Source organism: Oreochromis aureus, linkage group 17 (genome assembly GCF_013358895.1).
Source record: "Oreochromis aureus strain Israel breed Guangdong linkage group 17, ZZ_aureus, whole genome shotgun sequence".
Lineage (NCBI taxonomy): Eukaryota > Metazoa > Chordata > Actinopteri > Cichliformes > Cichlidae > Oreochromis > Oreochromis aureus.
In genome coordinates this window covers 15,244,979-15,263,221 of record NC_052958.1, presented here as the reverse complement: position 1 = coordinate 15,263,221, position 18,243 = coordinate 15,244,979, and positions in this window count along the sequence as shown.

Below are 18,243 nucleotides of genomic sequence, written 5' to 3'. Positions count from 1 at the left end.
TGGGTCTTCAGGAAGGTCATTTGAGATGGTTCATCTTCAGATGCTTCCCATTCCAAAAAGAGTTTAGATGTGTGTTTGGGATCATTGTCTTGTTTGAACACCCAGTTGTGTGAGGTTTCAACCATCACAGGCAGGCTGTGAAGCATAGACTGTGTATTAAACATGAAGGTAGCTTCTAGGTCTAAAATGTGAGGCCTTAAACCTTCAATTTTCTTCAGAATGACTCTTCTGAATACAAACACAAGTATGACTACTTATGTGTTTATGGTCTGAATGGCTGAATTGCATGACGGACAAGTCTCTACTGTGTTAGCAGGAAGTGATCTTAGTTCACCAGCCAGATCCAACTCTTTGTCAAGACATCTAATTTTAAAAGACGAAGATGGCACTGACCAAAACTTGAGGCTTTAAATTTGGAGTCAGCAAACCAAAGGGTTACATCACAGTGGCTATGGTAGATCTGACTGTGAAACCGTTCACTAGCTAAGGACTTCAGTAGTTAGTCAATGACCATACCCTGGATAATGCTTGTTTCTAAGTATAATTTAAGATGACTATAATTTACAAAATTGCCTTAATGTTCTGTTAAATGTGACCCATTGGCTTTCAGGTTAGGAAGGTTTGCTGATATAGAAGGAGGTAGTAACCAGGCACCCTGATCTCCTAATCCCATAGTATACACCGCTCATCTCCTTTTGGAGAATTATCAACTAAAGAAGAAGCCAGAGGGCCTCTAAGCAGAAAACTTAACAGCAGCAGACTTAATATAAATTGAGTTATGTCCAATAGCTACTGTGCTTTTTTGTTTGTTTGTTTGTTTGTTGTTTCATGCATGGCCTAAGAGGCTTTGCCACAGGTTATCGCCAAAGGATCTGGGTGATTGATTTTCTCTAATCTGTACCATTAGCTAGCCTTAACCCATTAAGTCCAGTTGCCTTGACTTGTACATGCTGCCTCTGTCTCTATCGCTAGCAATGGGTTTCATGAATTCTGCTGTCACTTGCTCTGTTTTGGAGTGGCATGAGGCAGATGGGGCCACAGCCTGCCACAGCCTGGTGACTCAGGCAGGAGGAAATAGGCCACATGGAAGTCCAAAGTTGCCAGCATTTATGGAACGTCCATCTTTGTCTTTTCCGATGTTGCTGCGGGGCTCAGATCATATTCACCGATCCTCAGCATGGCCAAGGGGAAAGGGAGGTGAACCGTGTGTGCTGGGGTTTTATAAGGGACCACAGTGGTCTTTCTTAATCTCTCCATGAGAGAAAATATCTAAGGGCAGGGCACTTATGCAACAGAACTGACTCATCATCTGCTAAAGATTAAAGATAAATGGTTCTAGGCTGGTAGGCCTCCAGTGTTTAGAAACTATGTCCTACAGATTATATGCTTTTAGTTGGCCCCAAGTGTTTCTAAATAGTACTGAAAATATGTATTAGCATTAAGCTTATTGTAGTTTTGATTATGTCATAGTTTTATGTTTGCACATAAATGTGTCTTAAGCTAGGTTCAAACCTGAATGAATCCATGCTAATTCACCTGGCTGAAGGTGTACTATCTGTGATTAGACCCCACCTGGTGGGGGGCCAGCTTACCTTACTGGGTAGAGCAGGTGACCCACATGTTCGATGCAGAGGACCAGGTTCAAATCCTGCCCCACTCTGTCATCCTATAATCTCTCGTCCTGTTTTCACTCTATTGTCATTTTGCAATGAAGGCTAAAAAAATGCGTCTTTAATAAAACAAAATAAAATGACCTAAGAGCCTATCACCGTTACAAACAACATGCTAATGGCCATAAGGCTGTAGCAGCAGACCTAAAACCTAATGAACCGAGCGATGAGGTGTGTCAGTGCTACAGTAATGAATCCAGAATGTGTAAGATGTGCAAGTTGCACAGTCTAGCTTCACAAGAGTTTTTGAAAAACAGTGCAGTGCTTCAAACATCCCTTTGCTTCTCTTGAAGTCAGGGATGCCCTTTTCAAATATGCATTTTAAGAGATCTGGGCGCCCCAAATATTTTGCATGTGTATCTTGTTTGCACACTGATAAACACTGCTGATTTGCGTGTGTGCTGTCTCGCTCTTTAGCAGCAGTGCGGCATCCCGATGTTTAAACTTCTATTGCAAGTTGGCAGAAAGGTGGAACAAGTCTGAGAGAGATAAATGAGACAAAACAGTGTGAGGCTAGGCTTTGTGTTTGTGGTAGGGTGGCTCCCATGGGTGCTGCCAGTTGGAGGAGTTAGAGTGTGTTTATGTGGGTGCGGGTGCATATGCTGTATTTATAGCACCTTTCAAAGATGAGACGGTGAAGAAGGCAGAGTGAACAAGGGGGCAGCCATGATGAAGCAAAAAGAAAGCAACACTGTTGAGTTTTTTTCGCAGCAATAAACAGAGGGTGGGGAATGTTTGAAGTGTGTGTGAGGGAGAGGAGGGGGGTGTAAATAGACTGAACAATAGAGGCATTATTTCAGAGTTGTTCCACTGCTGTCTGCTCTCCTCCCGGTCACTTTGTCTGGGGGTAGGAGTTGGCAACAGAGATAAGACAGGCTTATCTGCTCTGCAGCCATGTCATGGACAGTGTGTAACGCCAAACTGGACACACACTCAGTCTCAGTCTGCACACATTCTTTTACACACTGGAGTTTCCACAATACAGCAGATGACTCGCTTGTTTGTGGTCGAGTCTTTTATCGCATAACTCTTTTATCTTTCAAGCGATTTCTATTTTCTGCTGCTTTAGCCTTGCACTCTTAAGTGACCTCTCACTAGCAGAGAATAGGCCCACCTGTTTACAGTGGGCTGGTTAGGGATTTTTTAAGGTGAGTTCACTAAAATTAACATATTTTCCTACGCACACTTGGATAGTTGAAAAAGCAAAAACAAGATACATTACAACTGGGACCAGTGTTGCCTTCACCTTCCACATCCTCTGGAGTTCTTCTCGATACAGTGGGTAAAATAAACATTGAACATGTCACCAATTTTCTAAGTAAATATATTTCTAAAGGCGCCATTGGCATGAAATTCTCACCAGACGTTAGTAGCAACCCATCCAATCCTCACATGCAAAGAAATCAAACTATAGATGCTCATAAATAAAGTTATGTGTGATAAATAGAAATGACACAGGGATAAAGTATTGAACACATGAAGAAAGAAAGTCAGCACACCAGCTGAAACCTGGTTCAGTCCCAACTGATGGCCTATAAAAAGGTGTCTCATTACCAAGGTGTCACATGATAGGTAAATCCAGTGCTCACTCTCAAGACCGTCACAGCTTTATTGTTGCAAAAAATACTGATGGCATTGGTTACAGGAGAATTTCTAAACTACTAAAGGGTATAGTTAGCACTGTTGGGGCACTAATCTGGAAGTGGACAGAACATAATTTTCCCGTTAACCAGCCACGAGCAAGGGCTCCCTGTAAGTTCATTTAAATTAAAGAAAGTTTAAAACCATCCATGCCTTTGGCTTTAAACAGATTCCCATTTCAGTGGCAGGTAAATTTGTGAGTCATCTGCATAACAATGAAATGAGATGCCATGTTTTTTTAAATATGATCTCAGACAAAGGAGTGAAGAGAATAATCAGAAGAGTTGTCCAAGAATCAAGAATTACTCATGGAGAGCTACAGAAAGACCTGGAATCAGCAGGCATAGTTGTTTCATAGAAAACAATGAGTAATGCACTCAACCATGCAATGCAAGACTCCATTGCTAAAGAAAAAGCACGTTCAAGCATGTTTAAAGTTTGCTGAACAACATTTAGACACGCCCGTGAAATAGGGAGGATATAGTTTGGTCAGATGAGACCAAAACTAAACTCTTTGGATGCCATAATACACACTATGCTTGGAGGTCAAAAGGCACTGCATATCACACCATACCAACAGTGAAGTTTGGAGGTGTGAACATCATGGTGTGGGGCTGTTTTTCAGTATCCTTCACATAATTGAAGGAAGGATGAATGGAAAAATGTACCAATACATTCTTGATAAAAATCAGCTGACGTCTACCAGGATCATGAAGATGAAATGAGGGTGGATATTTAAGCAAGACAATGATTTCCAACAAACAGTCAAGGAAACTCTCAGTTGGTTTCTGAGAAAGAAAAGAAATCTGATACAATGGCCCAGCCAATCACCTGATCTGAATCCAACAAAAAATCTATGGAAAGATCTAAAACTCAGAGTTCATAGAAGGGGCCCACTGAACCTTTAAGACTTGAAGAACGGGCCAAAATCACACCAGAGCAAGTTTCTCCATACACGAGGCACCTTAAAGCTTTTATCACCAACAAAGCCTTTTGTATTGTGTTAGATGTATTAGGTACATCAGTAACTGTATTCAATATTTTTTTCCTATGTCATTACACAAACCATCATTTATGGACATCTATGGCCTTTGCATATGTGGTTTGGGTGGATCGTTACCAACATCTAGTGAGAATTTAATTAAACTGCCCCTTTAGAAATATATTTACATTACATTATCACATCCCAGACATAAGAGTATTTCAAATACAATAACACATATACTAACTGGACACTTTACTGGGTGCACCTTGCTTGTACTCAGTTAACCGCCCCCACCCTATCACATTTAAACCGGCCTTAAATCTTCATTCAACAAGGTCACACTGATCCTACAGATTCATCACCTGCACATCTATGATACAAATCTCCTGTTCCACCACATTCCAAAGGTGCTCTACTAGGTTGAGATCTGGTAACTGTGGAGGGCATTTGAGTACACTGAACTCACTGTCATTTTCAAGAAACCAGCTAGAAAGCACTTGAGCTTTGTGACATAGAGAGTTAACCTGCTACAAGCAGGGCAAACTGTGGTAATGCTAAAAGTGAGCCAACAAATCAACGCCCCCAACATTACACTACCACCACCAGTCTGGACAGTTGATACAAGGCAGGGTGAATCCATGATTTCATGTTGTTTACACTAAATTCTGACTTCAGGACTCATCAGATGAGGCAACATTAAGTCACCTTCCTTCCTTATCCTCAGTTTAATCTCAAGCATGTCTACATGCCTAAAAGCACAGGTTTTTGTTTGTTTGTTTGTTTATTTGTGCTGATTTTGCCTGATTAGATATTTGACTTAACAAGCAATTAAGTAGTCGTCCCTAAAAAAATGATCCTGATTATATGCTATGTACTATTTAAAAACATGCATAAGCATACATAAATCCAAAAAACAATTACAATGTAATAATTTAAACAGGTAAACACATAAACTGGAATTCAGGATCAGCAGAGGCTGGCTCCGAAGTAATTAAGTTAACAACATAGTAAAATGCCAAACTTTACAGCAAAATGAACATGCATATCCTGTTACAAGCTGGTAAAACTTTATTTTTATTAAGAAATCAGATTAATGCAGTTAAAACAGTAACGGTGACACATTCTGTTTGCAGCAATGATTTTTGCCCTTCCCAAAACATCCAAATTCACACACAAGCTTAGATTTAAAATGTAAGTAAATCCAATATTCATTTTTTTATGTTGTGCCTTTTTATGTAAGTTTAATAAAACAATGAGTGAATGATTATGTCAGATGTCAGTAACCTCAGGATTGACCGAGATAGTCGCGATTCAGGTCTTTGATATAAATGTGCAGCCCAGTCTGACTTCTATTTGAAGTTGCATATAGCTAACATAACAGTGCAGGCATTTTGAAAAGCATGAGCAGTTATCATCATTAACCCAATTAGTTTTTCCTGTCCATTTGTTTGGCTGTGTGTCACAGGGTGCGTGACAGATTGGTTGGTTGTGCATGTGTGGGTTGGTGAGTGGGTGGGTGAAGGGCCGTATGAGCTTGTGTGCATGTGTGCGTGTGTGTTTGTGTGCACGCTCCAGCTGGATGCCTGCTGTCTATGCTTCTGCTCGTCACCTGATATTCGCTAGCTGTGTTCATTCAGTCTGCAGATTCCAGCTTTCATCTCCGCACACAAACACACGCGCAAGCATGCACACACTTGTGATGTCATTGATTCAGAGCGCCATGGCAACAGTGAGTGAGGAAGCGAGAGAGGAGAGAGGAGAAAAACAGAGAGATATTCCTTCATATGAGGGGGTGAAGATGTTATAAATAGCTCCTGATGTTTCTACGTGGCCGGCGACGGGGGTGGGAGGGTCTCGGGCGACGGGGGGGACCGGGGGAAGGGGGGTTTTCAACTGGAACATTGTGTCACTGTCAAGTGGCAATTTCAGAGCCCTCAGAGTGACGACAGTCATACGTGGCCTTTAGGAGAAACTTTTTGTCAGAAATGGGTCTGTTATCTCAGGCCTTCATCGATGTGGTAGGTAGACCAGAAAGCACTGTGAGCTTTATGGGCTAAAACTAGCTTGCAGCTCGTGTGGATACCCTTGTTCACTCATTTAATGTAATAACCTCTTTATTGTTGTTGTGTTCTCATATATTCCCTTTTCTGCAGCCATGTGGTTACTTTTAATTCCCTCCAACTCTCTCATCCCTGGTTTCTGTATGCATCCATCATTAATTTCAATAATGGATCACTCAGTCTTGAACAAGAATCTGATTGGTGCATCCAGCTCAACTTCAGCACTTTAAAAGAGAGCAGACTTGTAAACCATATAAAACATATAAACGCCTCTGAAGTAGAAAAGGAGCGGCCATGTAAACATGATGAAACCTTAGCAACTCAGACAATGATGTCCTAGCCTAAGTAAGCAAATCCTCTTCATCTAATATTTGTTTTCTATCAACATAACTAAATATCACCATGCAAATCTGCTGTTCAGAGGCGGCTGTAGTGCCGAGCAAAAATAGCTTCGCTTTGTATTTACCTAAAAGGCTTTTTATAACAGTACTAAAGGGGGAGATCCACCATAAAGTTAGTAAACTGGTCCAGTAAATGCCCCATATTCCGCAAAGTCTCCTGCATACGAACGTGAACCAGCTGGTACCAAACCAATAAGGAACTAGTCTTTAGAACTGCCTTCTCATTTACCTGTGCTTGGCGTGTCCTGTAAGAGTGACTCCATAATGCAGTGGTTTACATATTTGCCCAACAAGCCAAAGGTCTACAGTTCAACCCTGAGAGGAAACATAGAAAGAGCGTCCAGAGATATCTGCTGTGGCGCCCCCTTGTGAATAAGTGAAAAGCTGAAAAGCTTCCAAAATGATGCACCAGATTACTAACAGAGAGTAGAAATAGATCACGTTTCTCCCATACTCCTTGGTGTCATTCACTGACTTCCTGTAACATCAAGAACTGAATTTAAAATGCTTCTCCAAAGACATAAAATCATGAATCTTAAAGACCTGATAGTACCCTGTTAATGCTTAGAGTGCAGGGTTACTTTTCGTTCCCAGAGTTTTCAAAAGTTGATTTTTTTTATATATAAAACCAGCTCCCATTTTTTTTCTTGGTAGCCAGAAACCTTCACCGTTTTTAAGATTATGCTTTACACTTTCTTTGATATCTCTTAGTTATGCTGCTGTAGACTGTCTGTCACTAACTTTGTATTTTCTCTATCCAGTAGTTTGTGCTATGTCATGTTTGTTGGTTTTGTCTTCTTCTTCTTTTCCTCTCTTCTCTTTCCCCTCACCACAAATTACTGTGGCAGATGGCCACTCTCTCTTAGCATATTTATCCTAGAGGTTTCTTCCAGTTAAAAGGGGACTTTCCCGCCCCTCTGACACTACATGCTCGCCTTTATGGGATTCAAGATGTTACATTTACAAAATTAACTTCATGACTTTAATCATCCAAGGTCAAGAGTATCATTTTGATTTTACCTTTATATTTCACAAAATCACACAAAAACTGTCACGATCCTGGCTCATTTGACCCAGCGTTTTGATTTTTAATATATTTTTGATTAGTGCTGTCAGCGTTAATCTCGTTAAAACAACATTAACGGCATAACCGCAATTTAATGCGGATCGCCCCGTGCGTGGGGCTGGGCGGCACTAGCGCGTTAACGAGCTAAACGAGCTAACCACGCTGTGCAGCCCCATGCACAGGGTGATCCGCCTTAACCCGCTAACGGAGATTTGCTGCGTTAATGCAGTTGTGGCGTTAACATCATTTTAACAAGATTACCGCTGACACCACTAATTTTGATGTTTATGGTTTATGTTGAAGTTCATTAGCTTCTATTTTGCCTATGTTGCCCTGTTATAGTTTGTTGTTTATTAGATTCCCCTTGTGTCTTCACCCCTGTGTTTAAGTCTCCCTTGACCGTCATGTCTTTCACATCTGCGTGTCTTATGTTGTCAAGCTCGTGTTGTCATGTCTGCGTCTCATGATGTTTCCTGTTTTATTTTGAAGAGGCCTGGTGTCCCATGTTCATTGTGTTTAGTTTCACTTCCCCTGTGGTATCATTATGTTCATTCTAATCAGCTGTTTCCCCATGTGTTTCCACTTCCCCGATCACCTCCTGTGATTACAGTTAAAACCTCATTCCTTGGGAGGTCGTCTGTTGAGTTCTCGTCATGTTTCCAGGTTTTTCCATGTTCAGGGTTTATCACATTCGAGGTTTTGTTCTTTGTCTATTGTGTTTAGCATCTAGTTAGTTTCACCTCAGCATGCATCTTCCTTTTGTTTTGTACCTTTTCCCAGCCACAAATAAACAGTCCGCCTTTTGTTAAATTATAGTTTCGTTCCAAGTGTCTGCATTTAGCTCCTCTTCCTCCCTCCACACAGTCTGCCAGTGCAAATCATGACAAAAACCATCCAATCTGAGTAGGAAAGTTTGTTTTTTGTTTTTAATGTGAAACCTCAAACATGTTTAAAAAAGAATTTTCATAGGCTGAAATGCAAATATAAATTGTAAAATCCAAAAAGGTACATTAAAACTTTGCAAAACAACAATAGTTATATACAACTATTTACATTAAAGTAGAGGAAATGTCTCAGGTGTTTTTGTACTCTATTCAGGATGTATCACAACTCCTGTTGTCCACCTGGAGAAATCCAGGGGGCTGTTTTACTGGTGGCCATTAGAAAGGATGCAGGTTTAACACATCTAATCCTGAAGCTGTGTATATTTTTTATATGCAGTCTTTGGTCATGGGTTAAAAAGATTGAGGACTACTTAGAAAATGGCTTATTATGATTATACTTGTCTGAAAGCTTGTTGAGTTTCAGAGCAGTGCTCCTTTGTTTTCAGTCTCAGTGGCCTGAACAATAGTCCAGTAAGCAGCCCTGCATCCGTGGATGAGGATGTTTGGGATTAAACAGTGCATTTCCTCCCTCTTAACATTCCTGCATGCCCACTGCTGAGGAACATTACAGCCCCAGTGCCAATCACATGAGCTTTTCAGCCAAAACTGTGGACGGCGTCGTCCAACAAAATTAATAAATAAATAAGAAATTACAATAGCATTACATAGAAAGTTTCCAGACTCAAATTCCAGTATCACATTGCCAGTCCTAAAATAACTTGTTACAGCTTTAATGCTCAAGACTTATCAGACTCAGTGATAATGTGTGATAATGTTTCAAGCAGTGTAAATACAAACACTGGCACAGTGATATGCTTGGACTTACTTTGATGCAAGCTGCAGCAGCATGACTGGTAATGTTTTCACCTTTTGAGTTTGCCTGTCAGTGTTTTCGAGTGTGTTTGTCATGGGAAAATGTGCCTTGAAGGCAGTTGCACCTTTGGTGGTTGAAGAATCACAAGCCTGTCCGCCACGACTCAGTCAGCTTTCTCATTGTAACATTAAGCTTCTAAATCTGTTGAAATGTAGGCTGATTCTCAAAAGGCACCAGGCCAGACTCTACACAGGCACCATGTTAGTAGAAACCATGTAGTCATGTGGCTCGAAATATAGCAAATGCAGTCTGGTGAAGCTTTTCTCCAGCCCGTCTTCCTCTTCATAGACTTTTTAATGAAGTCGCATGAGTTACTTTTAGCTGGCATCTACTTTCCATGATCGAGAACTCACTGGTGTTGCAGCTGGCGTGATCCTGTCACGTGATTGTCCAGTTAATTATTTTTGTCTAATAGATGATGACAAGGACAAGGGGTAGCAATATTCAGATTTCCTAGATTTATGATTCATTTCTAGGTAATAAAAAAGTTCATGTACTCTTGTCATACCGCCGGGCCAATCTGTTTCCTGCTAATTGGACCTCCTCCCCCGCTAACTTAGACTGCATGTGGGAAGGAGCTCACTCCTGTGAGTAAATCACACCTTATTGGTAAGATCATGCCATGCACTTATTATTTTGGCTGCTTTTGTCAAATAAAACAAAGTTGCATTCATTAGTATGGCCTTCTATAGTGGAACGGAAGAGGGGTTTTTTTCAGTTTCATCCTCTCAAAAGCACAAATGCTTCCACATATGGTTAATATGCTAATGGACTGCTTTCGGCCAAGTGTGTGTGTTTTCAGCTGTATTCATCGGCTGATGTAAAGAGAGATAGTTGTTAATGGAGCAGGGAGTGGGGCTTACTAGGTTTGAAGCAGAACTCATCTATATTTAATCCTGTAAATGATCATTTAGAGGCACTTTCAGAGGAATCCGATGCCTAATTACAAAGAGAAACTTTCACAGAGACAAAGCACATAATCAATCGGAGACGTAATTATCAGCCACTCTCCATCTGTGTTCTTCTTCAACCATGTCTCTTTCCGCATGTTCCATGCTATAAAGCTAGCTTTAATTATTTATCATTTTCTGTTTGTACACCCGCACGTCCACACGCCCAACACCCCACCCTCGTGTTTGTATCCGGAAATTGCGGTCAGGGTGGTTAAGGTGAAGCAGGCTGTGATCTAATGGGGAGAAAGGGAGGAGAAGGAGCCGACTGTCAGCAGTAAAGAGTCAGAGTGGATGCATCTACTTAATGGCTTTTTGTGGTGCTGCTGTAATATTATCCAATTTAACCAGTCATCCAATCAGATCCTGGAATTTTTTTCATAGCTTTTCCAATACAGTTTTTCTCCTTTATACAATACTTTCATTCTACAACTTGGAAACACATAAAATGTCTTTCTCTTCATACAAATCATCTTTTTCTACATAGTTCTGACATAGATCGTGCCCTTTTTCATTAAATTCAACTAAAACGTGATTGATTCAAAGCCATTTTATTAAAAATCTGCGTTACATTTTTTTAATGACAAACCTTTCCTACACTGAGCACCAACCTCCTGAGCATCTTTACTCATAGCACCCTCTAGAGATTTTTCAGCACCACTGCATCTGTGTGTAAACTAATAGGTCACAGCGTGGTTTAGAGTTAAAGCGAATTTCCTGAGCTGTAATATCATGACTGCGGTCATATTACAGAGGCGTTTGGCTCCTATTGGATTAGACCGTTGTCACTTCCTACATTTCCACTTCCTTGAAGACGCAGCTGATGTTGCCACATCTCTGTGCTGACACTGCTCTGACTGACGCTTCCCACATGAGTCAGTCCCCACCTACAACTCACTGATAATTACATCTGTGACTAAGCAGTGCGTGTTGCCACATCTGTCTGATGCAGAAAATAATATATGATGTACATCACCGATTTTAATACAGGCTAATGTCTGTACTGTTCTAAAAATCTAATGTTCTGGACAACAACATTTCTATAACAAATTCAAAGACAGACTAAACTGAAAATTTAGTTGATTTAGTTACATTTCATTGTATATGCTTAAAAAAGAGTTGTTCTTTATTTTGTCATCACTTTTCCGTGTCATGTGGCAAGCTTATCTACATCATGGCAATATTTGTTTTTCCCTAACAAAAGGCATGTAGTGTTGAGATCCTCGCAGTTTTCCCCAAAACAGAGCTACCTCAGTTTGTATCAGTCCACATTTTAATCCATTTGAGATCAGATTTCAAATTCTTTTGTACAATGAGCGTTTATTCAGTAATTCAAAACTATTCCTGGGGCAATAATCCATTATTAAATTTCCAATTATGGCCACATAAATACCAAAATTAATGAAGTTAATGGTGTGCAACTTTATATTTTCACTGAATAGACACTACCTAAGTAGTGTCTATTTGATTGTTTGACTAATTTTGGATTTAAAGTAAGACGTGTCAGAAAAAAAACATCAAAACACATTTTTATAGTAAATCACCAAAACTAAAAGGTAAAAATTCAGGGATAATAAAGAGAGACGAAGGCTCCTACATGGATCACATTTGCATCTTGTACGAGACACAAACCTTTTAAAGATAAAAGGCTTGAGGACATCAACAAGCTCTTTAAGAGCAAGGGACTACTCACTGGGAGACACTCTTTTAATTAACCCCTCCCCCTTTCAGTGGCTTTGAAACGGGCACCAGCTGTGTATACTCCACTTTTACACAACCAGCAGCTAGATTGGTCCGGTTTAGGGCAAAAGAAAAACTTTCTCCACCTTATTACAAAGAGACATCCGCACACACAGTTACGTAACCTTTATTTATATTAACAACCCTCTTGGAAGAAGTATGTTGAGGAAAGAGAGTGCTTCTTTGTGTGAAAATGAAAGGAATCTGCCAGAATACCCAGCAAACATTTGGAAATTGAGTAACAGCTGGCTGAGCGTTCATTCACTGCTGGTTGGAGACTGTGAAATTTGTGTGACGTCATCACGTCGTCACTTAAATGTTGTCTGGATGTTTTAAGTTGTTTGGAAATTTATAGCAAGAGGTTGCATTACTCTGTTCCTCTTGTGATTTAAAATTTCTGGTATAATTTACAAATTTGTTGCCCTATCAGTGATGGGCAAGTCATGTTGTCCCAGATGCTGCGAAACAGACCCAGTCCATGATCCTACCATCACCATGTTTCACACCTGAAATAAGAATCTGATGCTAAAATGAAGCATTTTTTCCAAATCTCTCATTCTACCTGAAGAAAAAGTTATATTTTTGTTCTCATCTGTCCACAAACTATTGTGCCAACAGCTTCTGGTTTCTCCAAATGATCTTTAGCAAATTGCTGACAGGCGGGGGAGTTCTCTTTTGAAAAAGAAGTGAATTTCACCTTGCAATTGTGCCAGACATATTGTTTAGTGTTTACCCGATCGTGGGCTCATGAACATAACTCAATGTGAAAGAGGACGTTAATTGCTAAGAAGTGTTCCTGGGCTCTTACACATCTCATTCCTCAAGAGATTCATTGGTTGACTGTTCTTGAATTTCCTTGATTTGTAAACAGTCTGACTAACTGTTGATAAGATGATTGCAAACTCATTTTCCTGAGGTCATCCAGAAATTCCATTGTGTAAAATGTGAATAACAGAATGCAACAATTGACATAAACCTATGCTTGAGCAGAGATCCATCAATCTGCAAAAAAAACAACATCTACAAACTGTAGAAAAAAATCCAAATAGAGTTCCTCAACATTAAATTGGGAAGACTTTGAACAGTATAATCTGAAGAAATCTCTATGAGCAAGAGACAAGGCTGACAATCAATATTAGGTGCTTGTAGTGTCCAGGCCCTCAGGCTGCACTGCACTAAAAAAAAAAGCATGATTGCATCATAGAAATCACTGCAAGGGGTCAGGAACACAGTAAACCATGCCATCCACAAATACAGGTTAAAGCTCTACGATGCAAAAAAAAAGAAGCCACGTGTGAACATGACCCTGAGACACTGTTGTCTTGTATGAATTGTATGAACTATTTTCATCTAGTTCTACTTTTAAAACCAGATCATGGCTTAAGTCGTACTTATGTAGAAATACAGAAAATCTCAAAGTGAGCACAAACGTTTTCACATGGCTATAATTGTTCTTATTATACTGCTTTTTAAATCCATATTGCTCCTGGATGCATACGCTCCATGTGTGCAGTAGATCAACAGGAGATGAATTATTCTTTTTCCAGAGTCTGACTGCCTTCATGATCTGTAGCACATGTGATTGTGTTTAAAATGAATTAGGACAGCAGTGTGCCGCTTCACACATCTCTTCTGTTGTTCAGTTTTTTACCATTTTCACCTTCATTTCACATTTTTTTAACCATTGCTGTTTCACTTCTTCTGGTATTTTTGAAAATTGTTCTATAATAAGCACTGTTGTTATCGTAGAGGTGAAAACACTGGCAGTTTGAGAGTTTTCAGACGTTGGTCTAATCATGTGTTGTTGTGAACTGCTGATGGCTATTTAAAGAACTCCTGCTCTGGCGTAACCCGGCTCTCTGTGTGATGACGATAAAGGGTCCATGTTGCTGTGGAAACAGCTCATCAACCAAGGCCACGTGTGGTTGGCATCCATCAGACGATGCATCTTTGTGTCGAGCCCACCCCACCTGCTTCACAAACATAATTTAATCATTGCAACAAAGAAAAAAAAAAACACACACAAAAAAAACATGCCCCGGCCAATCAGGCTTCTCAGTGTTTTTCAGCAGAGAGAGGCAGAGAAAATGAACAACCACTGCAACCACTACATTGTTTGTGATGTTCCAGCATTCGGCTCCTGTTTGTTAGGCGACCCCCATTGAGCTGACTGTTTGGATAAAGTTTAATGGAGGATTCCCTGTGTCTAAAACAAGCAGTTTCACTCCTGCCCTACAGTGTGATGCAATGAAAAGCAGTGTTATCCGATTATGGCAGATCAGTAAGTCGGTGTTCAGAAATCAATATGTCATCCGTGCCTCTCATCTCAGTATGCAGCAGGGTGTCCCCTAGTGTGTCTTACTCCTCTGAGAAGGGAAATGGATTTGTGTGAGAGAGAGTGAAGCGACTGATTGAATAAGTGAAAGTGTAAAATAGGCTTTGTCCCCAACTTCCTGCAGTCCGTCTCCCTTCCTGTCGGCGTGAAGCACGAGCCATCAGTGTGTGACACGGGGTGTGTTTGCTCCATTCCACCCCGAACTCCCCACTGATGTGATCGTGCCTCAAAACAATACCCCGTTGTTTGCCCACACAGGGGGTCGTGCCTGCCGTTGCATATCATTCCAAACTGATAGGCCAGTCGTCTTTGGCTCTTTCCAGCGAGAGAAACTCACTGGAAGTCTCATCACGAGAATGCCCGCAGGCAGCTGCTGGGAAAGGGAGTGGTGTTGGCGACGGTAAGGGGGAGGTTATTACTCATTTTAATGTGCTAGCCACATCTGAGAAAATATGAATTACATTATCCTGTGTTATTTTCTGACACACTCCAGTAATTAGAGGAATAAAAGTGGATTCAGCTGTAGACAGCTCAGGGTGATATGGCTGTGAAATTTATCTTCAATCCACTGTCCGTTAGGTCGATCATTGCCGCCGCTTCTGTGTGAGGACAGGGATCAATAGCAGAAACTAACTAAGGCACGAATCGCTGGCAGAGGTGAAGAGAAGCTTTCGAATCGATAGGACAGTCACTCAGCTTCCCTGCTGTGTGACTGACAAATTCAGTGTACACTGTAGTGTGTGTACTTGCACTTCTGTTGGTACAGCAAAAGTTGACTCATAACAATGAGTCTTTTACCACTGAGAGGCTCAAAGGCATCTCAAAGGGAGTTATCACAGAGTTACTCAGATGTGGTCCACCTACCCATATTTTCTGACATTAGATTAGTGGATTTACTCCTGCAGTCATCACATCGCTGAGGGTAAAACCACATGTCCTTAAACTTGAGTTCATGTACGTGTATCTTGTATTTTTCTTCCTCTTCAGCAAATTAGAATACATGTCAAGTTTCTAACTGGCCTTTTCTACCAGCAGATGGCAGCATGACCACTTCACTGCACCCAACACCCAGAGGTATTTTTCTGCTGTGCTAACAGTCACCTTAAATCTCCTCTTATTGAGGTGTTGGAGTTTTTTGTAAAATTATTTATTTATCTGGTAAAAAAAAAAGGTGTTGCTTCTAATATATTAGACATTAGTGTTGCTGCTGCCCATGCCCAAACTTTCACACACAGCAAATGTGACTTTATCTTTATCACACCTTTCAAAACACGAGTCGCAAACTGCTTTACAAGCAGAGAAAACGACAATTTATAAGGCTTTATCACAATCGAAAGCAAAGAAGAACTCAAGTATTTCTGCAAGTAGACACTCGTCGACATTTTTATGCTCCTGACATAATTTTATTCTCATGTGGGAAGTGCTCTGCTTCTATGTGTTATCATGAATTCTTTGCCATGCCATTGCATATCGGCAGTGTTTTAAAATAGTTTCCTATTTATCTCTGACTTTCTTGTCACTACAAGCCTGTCTGCATCGGGCGCGTAGTCACCCTGGGTAATTTAAATGAACTGGCCCTTTAAATAGCCCAGAAAAGGAGATAGTAGTGTTTATTTCAGAGGAAATGACTCTCCTCTTGTAAGATTTAGTGATGGCACAGTAATGAGACCATAATCACTCCTGCAAATACTGACTTTGAATTTAAAGGGGTGGGGAACCTAAAAACGACTATTACTGGCAAGTAATATAGTTTTGAGCTGATCCCATCACACCTGTGATGTAGCTTCAGTAACGATCAATCAAGAGAACCATCGTGTAACAAATGATTTCACTGTAAAACTCTGTGTGTCACAGCCTGGCTGTCTGATGTGGCCTTGACAGATCCTGTTTGTGTCACAACTAATTGGTAGCTTTGAATAAGTTACAGCTGTTGTGCCAAATACGAACAACATAAGCAACTAATTACCTGTATTATTTTTTTTTAAGTATTGAAGATATTAAATGTGTTATGAGTCATTCTCAGTGACAGGTAGCTTGCACTGTATAATAACCTACCCCGTGGCTTTACTGGAGATTTTTTTAATTTGTACAATACAATGCAAGAGATTTGAAGACTGATTGGAACAGTGCACTGCTAACATTGTTTGCAGCTTGAAGAATAATAAGTAGGGATGCATTTCCTTGGAGCACAATTTTATATGTCCTGGCCAGTAACAGCAAATTGCATTAAACTGACTGTCAGCCAGGCACCTCCTTACTGCACCCACACCCCATCCCACTGTTTTATCTACTGTTATGGGATTCTTTCCAAAAAAAGAAGAGGATTAAAAACCATCCATCTATCCATCTATCTTTCTATCTATCTATCTATCTATCTATCTGGATGTTATAGAGAATGAATTTTAATTTGGCTTTGGATTGTGAGCAGTTTGGAAAACCAGCAGCATGGGGATACTAAAATGAAAAAGGAATGAAAGAAAGGGATTTTAAACTAAAAGTAATGACCATTCTCTAAGATTTTCTATGATGCCGTATTGTACTTCATTTTGATGAAAAATTATAGAAAAAGCTAAGACATAGCAGGGAAAAGATTTACTCATTCATTCTGTGTAAAATGGTTAGACTGTTATCAGTCTAATGCATAATACTGCTGTAAGCGTGCAAAGTATAGTGTTCTTTTATGTGACCACTTATGAAGGGTTGTTCCTTTTATCAGCCGACAGTCTGTTTCTCAAAAATAAAATGGGTTGGAAATCGTGCTGATGGCTGACCAAAACATTTTTTTTTTTAAATTAATTAATTCATTTATTTATTTATTTTGCATATTTTTCACTCTTCTTTGCAGAATAGTTTTAATTCAGCAACAATGGAGGGTTTTTCAAGCATTGAACGCCTCTTTAAAGTCTTGTCAAAGCATCTCAATGGGATTTGAGTCCAGACTTCATTTTTCTTGCTTTATCATTTTTCAGGTGGAGAGTAGAATTCATGGCTCCATCAATTACAGCAGGTTGTGCTGAAGCACCAAAGCAGCTCCAGACCATCACAGACCATGTCCTCTTGGAGTAATTTAGGTACTCTGGCCACTCCTGGGAATGTTCACCACTGTTCCAGGTTTTCTCCATTTGTGGATAATGGCTCTCACTTCGCTGGAGTCCTAAAGCCTCAGAAATGGCTTTGTAACGCTTTCCATGACTCTGTTAACATCTGCTGTTGAGTTTCTTTTACCTTTTCACACAGAGTCAGGTAGGTTTGAATAGCTGTTTTTCTTTAAGAAATTGAAGAGTCATTTAAAATCTGGGTGTGCTACTACAAGGGTTATCTTTGATTAATATTACAGTTTAAGGAACAACCTAATAAATTAGGAAGATGGTAAATGCTTTTTCACAGCACTGTATATTTGAGCTTTGGAAATAACTTGTTTTGATTTGGTGACCCTGTGCATCATGGTTTATGTCATCTACAATCACGGTAAAGCAGTCTGTCGATTAAAATGTTGATGTCATCATCAGGATGAAACATCAGACATGTAACATATTGCTTTGGCAGGATCCCAACATGAGCATCGCGTTGCACGAGTATCATCATATTGTCGTCGGTAATGTCACAACCAAAGACAAAAAGCTAATGAATCGATTTT